The 11,359-nt window shown below is 46.6% G+C and overlaps 1 long non-coding RNA gene across 1 annotated transcript in view; it reads right to left on the bottom strand.

The window, feature by feature from the left end:
* Positions 1 to 11,359, bottom strand: part of LOC309527445 — a 33,407-nt gene that overhangs the window by 6,959 nt on the left and 15,089 nt on the right. The window lies entirely within an intron of this gene.

The following is an 11,359-nucleotide window of genomic DNA, read 5'->3' as shown; positions in this document are numbered from 1 at the left end:
GTTGTTTAGTCGTTTATTCATGTCCGACTTCGTGACCCCATGGACCAGAGCACGCCAGGCACTCCTGTCTTCCACCACCTCCCGCAGTTGGGTCAGGCTCATGTTTGTAGCTTCGAGAACACTGTCCAACCATCTTGTCCTCTGTCGTCCCCTTCTCCTTGTGCCCGCCATCTTTCCCAACATCAGGGTCTTTTTCAGGGAGTCTTCTCTTCTCATGAGGTGGCCAAAGTATTGGAGCCTCAACTTCACTATCTGTCCTTCCAGTGAGCACTCAGGGCTGATTTTCTTAAGAATGGATACATTTGATCTTCTTGCAGTCCATGGCACTCTCAAGAGTCTCCCCCAGCACCATAATTCAAAAGCATCAATTCTTCGGCGATCAGCCTAGATGACCCTTGGGGTCCCTTATAACTACAGTTCTATGATTCTATATACATCTTCTGCTAGACAGCTGTTGTCACAAGCTTGGCAAATCCAGGCATATACTTGATCATCAGATAATGCCAATATTATTCACTTGGACTGTGCTGTTTGAATCCATGTACAATTCTAGGTGCCTATTCTATAGCTTTGTTTTCATATCCTAATTTTCATCTGCTGTTACTTGTAGTGTTCCCAAAGCAAGGAAGGATTCAGAAGATCAGTAAAGGAAGGAAGGAAAGTATTCACCATCTCTTCCTGAACTCTCTTCCTGGCCCTAAGATCTATCTAAAGATCAACAAACTACATCAAAGTAACCTATTAACTTTCTGGCCTAGGATGGCTGGTGCAGCAACCGGCAACTTGTCTGTGTCCAGAATGCTTATACGTGGTTGTCAGACATAGAGAAATGGCAGTAGAGAAAAATGGCGTGGATGTAGAGGCTTGTGGGATTTGATCAGAAATTTTTGGCAATGAATCAAACCCAGTCAGCGCAATGCTTTCATCGCGGACACAATGGCTTGATGCATATTTTATCATTCCTCATAATAATCCTGTCTGATCCTCTTGTTGCTTCTCCCACTTTCTGGACAATGAAGTTGTCTGCAAGGCCAGTGAGGAATCTCTTTGACCTTATGCTCTTGGCTGAGTTTGACATCCAACAAATATCCGGGTAATTGAAGTCCCCCATTACTACTATCTCCCTTCCTTTTTCATGCTTGGCCAGTCAGCGCAATGCGGACACAATGGCTTGATGCATATTTTATCATTCCTCATAATAATCCTGTCTGATCACTACAGTTATAGCTGCTATCTCTGTTTCATGTGCATCATAAAATGAAACAGAAAAAGCTTTAAGAAAATAAAATCTTTATGAGTCCCACCTACACTGGAAAAAAATTGTGGGATCTGCTCACATCCCTCATAGTTAGCTTACTGCAATGCACCGTACAAAGAGATATCGTAGAAGGTTGGGCCACAGGCTCTAGCTGGTGCAGAACGCAATAGCCAGGTGGCTTGTGTGAGCAAGGTTAAAAAATGTAAAGGATACCTGGACAGTTAAGTCCAGTCAAAGGCAGCTATGGGGTTGCAGCGCTCATCTTGCTTTCAGGCCGAGGGAGCTGGCGTTTGTCCACAAACAGCTTTCTGGGTCATGTGGCCAGCAGGAATAAACCGCTTCTGGCGCAATAGAACACCGTGACGGAAACCAGAACTCACGAAAACACCGTTTGCCTTCCTGCCACAGTGGTACCTATTTACCTACTTGCGCCGGTGTGCTTTCGAACTGCTAGGTTGGCAGGAGCTGGGGCAGAGCAGCAGGATCTCACTCCATCGCACAGATTCGAACCGCCAACCTTGCCATCAGCAAGCCCAAGAGGCTCAGTGGTTTAGACCACAGTGCCATCCACGTCAGGCTTGTGGGAGGAAACTACTGCCAGCATAGAACAGCCTGCTAGTGGGATTGGCACTTGCTACCAATCTGCTACTGGGTTGAGTTCAAGGAGTTTGTACTCGCATGCAAGTCCCTGTTCTGCTCAGTCCCAGATATACAGCAGAGATTCTCCTGCAAGTTCCAAAGATCTCCAAAGCACACACCCAGAATGGGGCTCTTAGTGTCACTGTTCTGTGGAATGGCATCCCTTGGGGGGCAGGAATTGGGACCTTTTCCAGCTGGAAAAATAGATTTTAATAATGGGTGTCCACTTGTTACGGTTTTAGTCTTATTTTTATTTGTTGCCTTTGTGTATATAACTGCTTTTTAAAACAGTTTTTATATAAATTGCCTTGAGACGGTGGTTTAGAAGGCAATTAATTGTTTTGTAAAAATATTTTAAATACTTTTCACATTTATACATTTCACTAACTTTACAATCATTTTGGCATTTCAAGGTTCGACTTCCTTCCTCCTCTTTCTGCGGTTCCTTAAATTTATTTTTAACTTAATTTGCTCATTTATTCATCTTCTTTAAATATATACTGGCATGAAACTGCAGGTTATGAGAATAATCCTACCAATGTTTTTATCTGTTTACAATTTATCTGTAAATATTCAATAAACCATTTCCATTCTTTTATTTTAAAAAAATGTTATCTTGATTTCTTATTCTTCTGGTAAGTTTCACCATAGAAGGCAATCATATTTAAGGCAATCAATAAATTATTGTTACAAATAATATGATAATAATTTTTCTACTGGCATCTGACTAGGGTTAATCCTTCTGTGGAATTTTGTTCAATGGGAAAACGGTAGATAAACAGAAGCAGAGCTATAGAAAGAGATATACAGAAGATATACACAAATAGATAAATCTCACTGGACCAAAAGAGTAAGAATTGTGATGCTGACACACAGTCGTTAAACCTGTTGAGTATTGCCAGTTAATTTACTTGCATTTCTGAAAATATATTATCATCAAGCAGAGTAAAAGGGAACCTTACCGAGAGAGGACACGATCCTGCAAATCTCCTTCATTATTTGGCTGTGCAGGGCTCTCTGGTCAGGACCCAGCAGAGCCCATTCCTCTTCAGTGAAACTGAGTCCTGAGAGAGAGAGAAGGCAGGTGGGGAAAATGCTTCCTTGCAAATATCAAAATAGACCGGCCTACAAGCAAAATCCCAAAGCCTTGTTAAGGGGAGGGGAATGGGCATTTCCCTCAGGATTAATATACATTGGTCCCTTGGTTCTCAAACTTAATCCATTCCGGAGGTCTGTTCCCAAACCAAAGCATTCCAAAACCAAGGCGTGCTTTCCCATAGAAAGTAATGCAAAATGGATTAATCCGTCCCAGACTTCTGAAAACAACCCCTAAAACAGCAATTAAACACCAGTTGATCCATAAAATGAAAGCAATAAACAATGTACAGTGGTGCCTCGCAAGACGAAATTAATTCGTTTCGCAAGTTTTTTCTTCTTGCGAGTTTTTCGTCTTGCGATGCACGGTTTCCCATAGGAATGCATTGAAAATCAATTAATGCGTTCCTAGGGAAACCGACTTCAGACCAGGTCCGGGGACAGTCTGTCCCCGGACCTCTTCTGAAGGCTGGGGGGGGGAGGACAAGGGCTTTTCTTCCCACCCCCAGCATTTTAAAAAACCCCGGGACAGCGGAGGGCTTCTCCGCTGTCCGGGGCGATCTTAAAATGCTGGCGGGCGGCATTTTAAAATCGCCCCGGGACAGCGGAGGACTTCTCCGCTGTCTGGGGCGATTTAAAAGCCCCTGGGAAGGCAGGTAGGGGGGACAAAGACTTTTGCCCCCCGCCAGCCTTCAGAAGAGGTCCTGGACCTCTTCTGAAGGCTGGCGTGGGGCGAAAGTCTTTGTCCCCCCCGCCTGCCTTCAAAAGCTGTCCGGCCAAGGCTTCACGGACCTCTCCGCAAGCAGCGGCAGCACTGCCGCTGCTTGCGGAGAGTTGCCGGCATGCCGAAGCCTGCGCGTGCTGAGATCAGCGCGCCCAGGCTTCACGGACCTCTCCGCGAGCAGCGGCAGCGCTGCCGCTGTTTGCGGAGAGTTGCCGGCATGCCGAAGCCTGCGCGTGCTGAGATCAGCGCGCCCAGGCTTCGCGGACCTCTCCTGCCTTCAAAAGCCGTCCGGGATAGCGGGAAGCGCTTCCCTGCTATCCCGGACTGCTTTTAAAATGCTGGCGGTGGGGAGCAAAGCCTTTCGGCCCCCGCCAGCCTTCCTGGACCTCTTCTGAAGGCCGGAGGGGGGGGGAAAGGCTTTGCTCCCCACCGCTAGCATTTAAAAGAGGTCCCTGGAGATTTCCCTATGGGCTTTCGTCCTGCGAAGCAAGCCCATAGGGAAATTCGTTTTGCGAAGCGCCTCCAAAACGGAAAACCCATCCGTCTAGCGGGTTTTCCGTCTTGCGAGGCGTTCGTCTTGCGGGGTACCACTGTACTGCAACCACAGAATCATTCAATCAGTAGCTGAACTGGGTTCCACACAGTCACAAAAACAAAACAAAAGGAGCCGCAAAAACAATAATGCAAAATAAATAGCAAACACAGACAGGCCTCAGCGTAACACTCAAAAGAGAAGCGTAACACTCAAAATTGAATCAAGGCACTCAAAACGGAGCACATCCGGCTCCCAAAAAGTTTGCAAACTGGAACACTTATTTCCGGGTTTGCGGTGTTTGGGTTCCAAGTTGTTGGAGTACCAAGGCGTTTGAGAACCAAGGTACCATTGTAGAGGCTGGAGAATTTTTTTTCCCCACCTGGGAGCCTGTGTCGGGGCTGCTGATTCTTCTAGATCTGTCAACAGCTTTCGACATGGTCGATCATGAACTTCTGGACCACCGCCTTGCCGATGTGGGGTTCCAGGGCACAGTCCTTCAATGGCTGCACTCGTTTCTCTCTGGTCGGGGACAGAGGGTGGCGCTTGGGGGGGAATTGTCATCGCGCCACTCCTTGGTGTGTGGAGTACCTCAGGGTACGATACTCTCCCCGATGCTTTTCAATATCTTTATGCGCCCCCTTGGCCAGCTTGTCCGGAGCTTTGGGCTGGGTTGCCATCAGTATGCTGATGACACCCAACTCTATCTGTTGATGGGTGGCCATCCTGACTCGGCCCCAGACACACTGACCAGATGTTTGGAAGCTGTGGCTGGATGGTTACGTGGGAGCCGGTTGAAGCTAAATCCTTCGAAGACAGAGGTCCTGTGGCTGGGACGGGACGATATGGGATTGGGGGGGCAACTCCCATCTCTTGCGGGGGCGCAATTAGTGCCAGCACTGTCCGTTAAGAGTTTGGGTGTAATCTTCGACACCTCCCTTTCCATGGAGGCGCAGATTGCAGCTATAACAAAGACGGCATTTTTCCATCTCCGCCAAGCTAAGCAGTTGGCTCCTTACCTCTCTCGCCCTGACCTAGCCACTGTGATCCATGCGACGGTCACCTCCAGACTGGATTATTGTAACTCGCTCTACGTGGGGCTGCCCTTGAGACTGACTCAGAAACTCCAGCGGGTGCAGAATGCTGCAGCGAGACTCCTTACAGGATCTTCGCTGCGAGATCACATTCACCCGGTGCTATACCAGCTGCACTGGCTCCCGGTGGAGTACAGGATCAGGTTTAAGGTGCTGGTTTTAACCTTTAAAGCCCTATACGGCCTAGGACCCTCGTACCTACAGGACCGCCTCTCCTGGTATGCCCCACAGAGAAACTTACGGTCTTCAAATAAAAACATCTTGAAGGTCCCAGACCACAGAGAAGTTAGGCTGGCCTCAACTAGAGCCAGGGCTTTTTCGGCTGTGGCCCCGATCTGGTGGAACGCTCTGCCACAAGAGACCAGGGCCCTGTGGGACTTGACATCTTTCCGCAGGGCCTGCAAGACAGAGCTGTTCCACCAGGCCTTTGGCCAGGGCACAGCCTGACTCCCTCCCTCGGCAATCTTCACGGAGCTCTGGCCCAATGGTGGCCAGTGGCTTGAATTTAATTAATTTTATAATGAATGATTTTAGAATGTTGTTTGTGCTGTACTTTTGTACTGTTTTATTGTTGTTAGCCGCCCTGAGCCCGGCTTCGGCTGGGGAGGGCGGGATATAAATAAAATTTATTATTATTATTATTATTATTACCATGAGGCCTTAGGTTCCCCACTCCTGATTCAAATCTTCAAGAGTGGCGTTGACAGCCTTCCTAGTGGGTAGCAAGATAGCGGTACTGGCAGGGTCCCCGGTGCTGATTCCCTCTACCTGATTTGGTGACCCAAGGAGAGATGGCTGAGTACGAATCGTCAGCACGGTTTCATCACCTGCGAGAGACAAAGAGGTCAGGAATGTTGGAAGGTCAACAGCAGGGATCATGCAGTTTATCAGCTAAGGGTTAAATCTGGTGGTGTTTAAAGAGAGCTGGCCAAGAGGGGTGGGCGGAGCTGCTGCTTAGCAACCAAGCAGAGCGGCATGACCTTCACTGAGGAAACGTGTGCTCGGATTGGCTGGGTGGTTCTGAGGGAGCTTTCCTCTGCTATGTTTGGATGAATGTCTCCCTGCTTCTGCTTGCTTTTTTCAGGAAAGTGATATCGGCTCTTTTCGCAGTAGCACATGCTTGTCATGTAGACAAGAAGTTTGGGGTCAGTTTAGCACTGGGGTCAGCAACTTTTTCCAGCCATGGGCCGGTCCACCGTCCCTCAGATCATGTGCTGGGCCGGACTATATTTTTTTTTGGGGGGGGGGGGTAATGAATGAATTCTTATGCCCCACAAATAGCCCAGAGATGCATTTTAAATAAAAGCACACATTCTGCTCATGTAAAAACACCAGGCAGGTCCCACAAATAACCCAGAGAGGCATTTAAAATAAAAGCATTCTTATTTTTTAAAATTAATATTCTTGATTGTTTAAAAAAATTACATGTCTGTACAAACATGTACTATCTCTTAACAGGTAAAAAAAGAAAGAAAATTATATAAAATAGACATTTATAAAAGAAAGAAAAATAAAGAAGTAGCAAAGATAAGAAACAAAGAAATAATAATAATAATAAAAGACAAAGTCCTGGAGCGTCTGCGGTCCGGACTGAGAAGGTTGCCTACCCGTGGTTTAGCAGATGGATGGCCTTATTTCAATGTCCCCTTGGATCCTGCAACCTGAGGGACTGGCACTCAGACAAGTGCCACATCATGTTCATCCTGAACATGCAAGGAGCCATTCTTCTGGTCGAAGGGGCCCCATCTATGCTTACTCCGTAAGGCGGTTTCTCCGTCACCTTCCTGATTGATAGGCCACCACAAGGAACGTTTCCTTGGCCTCAGAGAAATCGCCTCCTGCCTCTGAAGTTTGTTCCTTTACCTGAAACAGCAATGAGGACTAGGATCAAAAATAAAATTCTAAGAGGGAAAACACTTTTTGGGGAGAGTTGGGACACACTAGAAGACTTTGGGCAATTAGTGAAATGTTTTAGGGTATCTCCCCCTCACTTTACCAGCTCCTGGGAAATATCTCAGGTGAGAATGTATTTTAATTGATTGTCTGATTTTATGTTAATGTGTTATACATTTGATGTTAGCCGCTCTGAGCCCGGCTTCGGCTGGGGAGGGCAGGATATAAATAAAACATTATTATTATTATTATTATTATTATTATTATTATTATTATTATCTAAGTGAAACTGTCTCTCACCTGCTGCTCCTGCTGCTTCTGGTCCTCTGCCCGACTCAGGAGGAAACCTTCGGCCAGGGCCACCGCCTGGGAACTGGTCTACGCTCCGCATTCCCTGACCCAGTTCTCCATCTCCGGGGGGAGGACAGCCAGGAACTGCTCCAGGATCACTAAATCCAGGATCTGAGTCTTGGTGTGTCTCCCCGGCTTCAGCCACGGACGGCAGAGATGGTGGAGTCGGCTGCAAACCTCTCGGGGTCCCTCGGCCTCCCGGAAGCAGAAATGCCAGCATTGTACGTCTAAGCTGAGGGTCTCTTGCTCACCTGTGTTGTTCTGCGTGGTTCTTTCCCAGAATCCTGCACTGCGTTCAGCCGACAAGCACAAGCGTCTCTTCCTTCTTCAGAGCCAAAGGAGTCACGTTTCTCCATGGAGGCTGAACCAGCTCCTCCCGTTTCTGCCAGTTTCTGTCTCGGTGGAGATTCTCCTAATCCAGGGGTCTGCAGCCTTTAAGACAAAAAAAAAGCCACTTGGACCCGTTTCTGAAGAGGAAAAAAACTGGGAGTCGCAAAACCATTGCGACATTTAAAACGAATATATCTCCCGAGCCGCGATCTGACAGTGGGCGGGAAGGTGACGTCGGGACGGTGCGTGACTAACACACGCACCGCCCCCATGCGACGTCACAGCCAGTACAGCACCCGCCACAGTGGGGAGTGTCGGGGCGCACAATGCGCCTCCTCCCCTCGCTAGTATCTGCCCCGGAGCCGCAGCAAAGGTGTAAAAGAGCCACATGCGGCTCCGGAGCCGCGGGTTGCAGACCCCTGTCCTAATCTGAGGGGCCGCCAGATCCTGCAAAGCCAAGAGCAAATTATTGGTGAGTAAATAGTTGCACTGTTGGGCAGGAGATTTTCCCTGAGCAACTGTGGATGAGCCCATCTCGCCACCAGGCTAGGGAGTGCGGACATTTGAAGATGGGCTACAAACATGAGGGAGGTTCCTTTATTTAATTAATTTTTATTTATTGAATTTACAGGTGAAACTCGAAAAATTAGAATATCATGGGAAAGTTCATTTATTTCAGTAATTCAACTTAAAAGGTGATACTAATATATGAGATATAATGAAAATGATCTATAGGTGGTACATGACCCCAGTCAAACTTGCAAAAATTTACCATCTGCCCAGTAATAAATGTTGGAAATGTAATGAGACGGAAGGTACCTTCTATCACCTTTGGTGGACCTGCCCGAAGGTAAAGGCCTACTGGGAAATGATCTATAATGAAATTAAAAAGGTCCTTAAATGGACATTTCTGAAAAAGCCAGAGGCCTTTCTTCTGGGTATGGTAGGCCAATTGGTGCCAAGGAAGGACAAAACATTTTTTATGTATGCTACCACAGCGGCAAGAATTCTTCTGGCAAAGTATTGGAAGACGCAGCAGCTACCTACTCTGGAAGAATGGCAAGCGAAGGTGATCGAGTACATGGGAATGGCAGAGATGACCGGCAGAGTCCGCGACCAGGGGAGAGAGACGGTGGAAGAAGACTGGAAGAAATTTAAAAAATATCTCAAAGATTGTTGTAAAATTGATGATGGCTGAGATGTTATGGTTATAAGAAATAGAGAATTGCAGCTGTAAATCATAATCTTAAAGAATGTATAAAGAAAATGAGCGAATTAACTGAACGAAGGGTTGCTGAGAAAGGCTTAATATAAGGATGCAGAAAAAGGGAGGTATGGGGAAGTCCGGGAAAGAAGGTTTTGAAAATAAGTTTAAGAAATTATACATGTTTATTTGTTTGTATGTCTTGTAGGGTTTGTTTTGTTATTTGTTTTATTATGTGTTTGGAAAATTAATAAAAATTATTATAAAAAAAAAGATACTAATATATGAGATAGACCCATGACATGCAAAGTGAGATATGTCAAGCCTTTATTTGTTATAACTGTGATGATTATGGCTGATGCAAACCTCAAATTAACAATCTCACCTGTATATGCTGCCCTACACGGAGAGTTACAGCTCCGAGAGTGAAGAAGAAGGAAGAAGAAGAAGGAGGAGGAGGAGAAGAAGAAGGATGGTATTATTTATACCCTGCTCATCTGGCTGGGTTTCTGGCATATGTAAAACATAATAAAACATTGGTTTTTACCCTGACCCTCGATGTCATGCCCTCCCCTCCTGGAGAGACGATGCCCCTGTGACTCAGGACAAATAGAAATGGTGAGCATGTCCTTCTCCAGGGCCTGTATAACAGAGACATTCCTCTTAGCCTGATTTCCCCACTACTTCATATGGGAGTTGGAACTTAAGAGGTTAAGTTGTTCCCATGATGCCTCAGCATTCTGACGTCAGTTTTCGAAGCTTGGGAGGAGCTTGTCAGTCTCACTCAATGCTGTGAGGGAGAGGTTGCAGTTTGTCATGGCTGCGGTGAGTCCAGGAGATTCCTGGGGAATATCGGAATAAAGGACTGAAAGAGACAAACCTGGACTCTGTGTGTGTTTGTCTGGAAACTAAGCCAAGCTACGTGACAGTTTTACACCGCTGTGCGAAGCTCTGCTGAGCCGTGACGGAGAGCCGGAGCGGAAGTGTGCCGGGCGGCCATAAATCGCTAATTGAGGTTCGCAAATCAATTAGCGGGAGTCACGGCTGTCAACAAACAGCCAGACTTCATAAGTACCCAGGATGCACAGGGCAATTCTATACCTCCCTGCTGCTCTCAGGTACCCATCCTGCTATGACTTGCAATGTTGCTATATTCTGCACAGCAGTGCTCAAAATTCGCTGGGGGATGACCTGTGCCACAAATGAACATATCAGAGTGCTCTGTAAATTGATAGTTAGAAGTCTTTCATATATCAACCTTTTATGCTCTTCCACACACACCCATGCTCCTATCCCTTCTTTTAGATTATTTTAAAGGTAAAGGGACCCCTGACCATTAGGTCCAGTTGTGGCCGACTCTGGGGTTGCGGTGCTCATCTCGCTTTATTGGCCAAGGGAGCCGGCATACAGCTTCCGGGTCATGTGGCCAGCATGACTAAGCCGCTTCTGGTGAAGCAGCGCAGCGCATGGAAACGGCGTTTACCTTCCCGCAGGAGCGGTACCTATTTATCTACTTGCACTTTGACGTGCTTTCGAACCGCTATGGACCGAGCAACGGGAGCTCACCCCGTCGCGGGGATTCGAGCCACCGACCTTCTGATCGGCAAGTCCTAGGCTCTGTGGTTTAACCCATTTTAGCTTCCTTTAAATTCTTATAGACTTTTATATTCACCTTTTCATACCTTTTAGCTTTCCAAAACGCTTTCCAAATTTTAAATGACTGTATCCCACCCTTTTATGCTGGTCTATGACGGTAATAAAAAAAATGTATTGTAATAAAACACCAAACATTAAAAACTTCCTAATTCAGGGCTGCATCTTCCCAGGGAATGCTGGGAACTTTAGCTCTGTGAGGGGAAATATATCTCCTAACAACTCTGCTTAACAAACTACGCTTCCAGGATCCCCGGCGGGGGACAACGACGATGGCATTATTGTTTAATATGGTTTCATACTGCTTTGAATGTATAGTTCAGATGGGGCGTTATCAGGCCTACAGGCTGACGTCATGCATACAACACGATCCACCCTAATTTGTATACTTCTTTGTCTTTTTCTATTTCCTTATCCTGCGTCCCCTGCTCTGAGTAACACCTTGCCACTATTCTGTGATGTTTTTGTAAGGCCTAATAAAGTTATTGTTCAACTAAGTTGTGCAGGGTTTCGGGGTGGGGTGGCGAAGCTTCGCTTCTCCAGGAGAAATACATTTGGCTCAATTTATTTGGCTTCTGAAGTCACT

Source organism: Podarcis vaucheri (assembly GCF_965113315.1).
Source record: "Podarcis vaucheri genome assembly, chromosome: 2".
Taxonomy (NCBI): Eukaryota; Metazoa; Chordata; class Lepidosauria; order Squamata; family Lacertidae; genus Podarcis; species Podarcis vaucheri.
The sequence above is the reverse complement of the archived record's forward strand: the minus strand, read 5'-3'. Positions and strand labels throughout refer to the sequence as shown.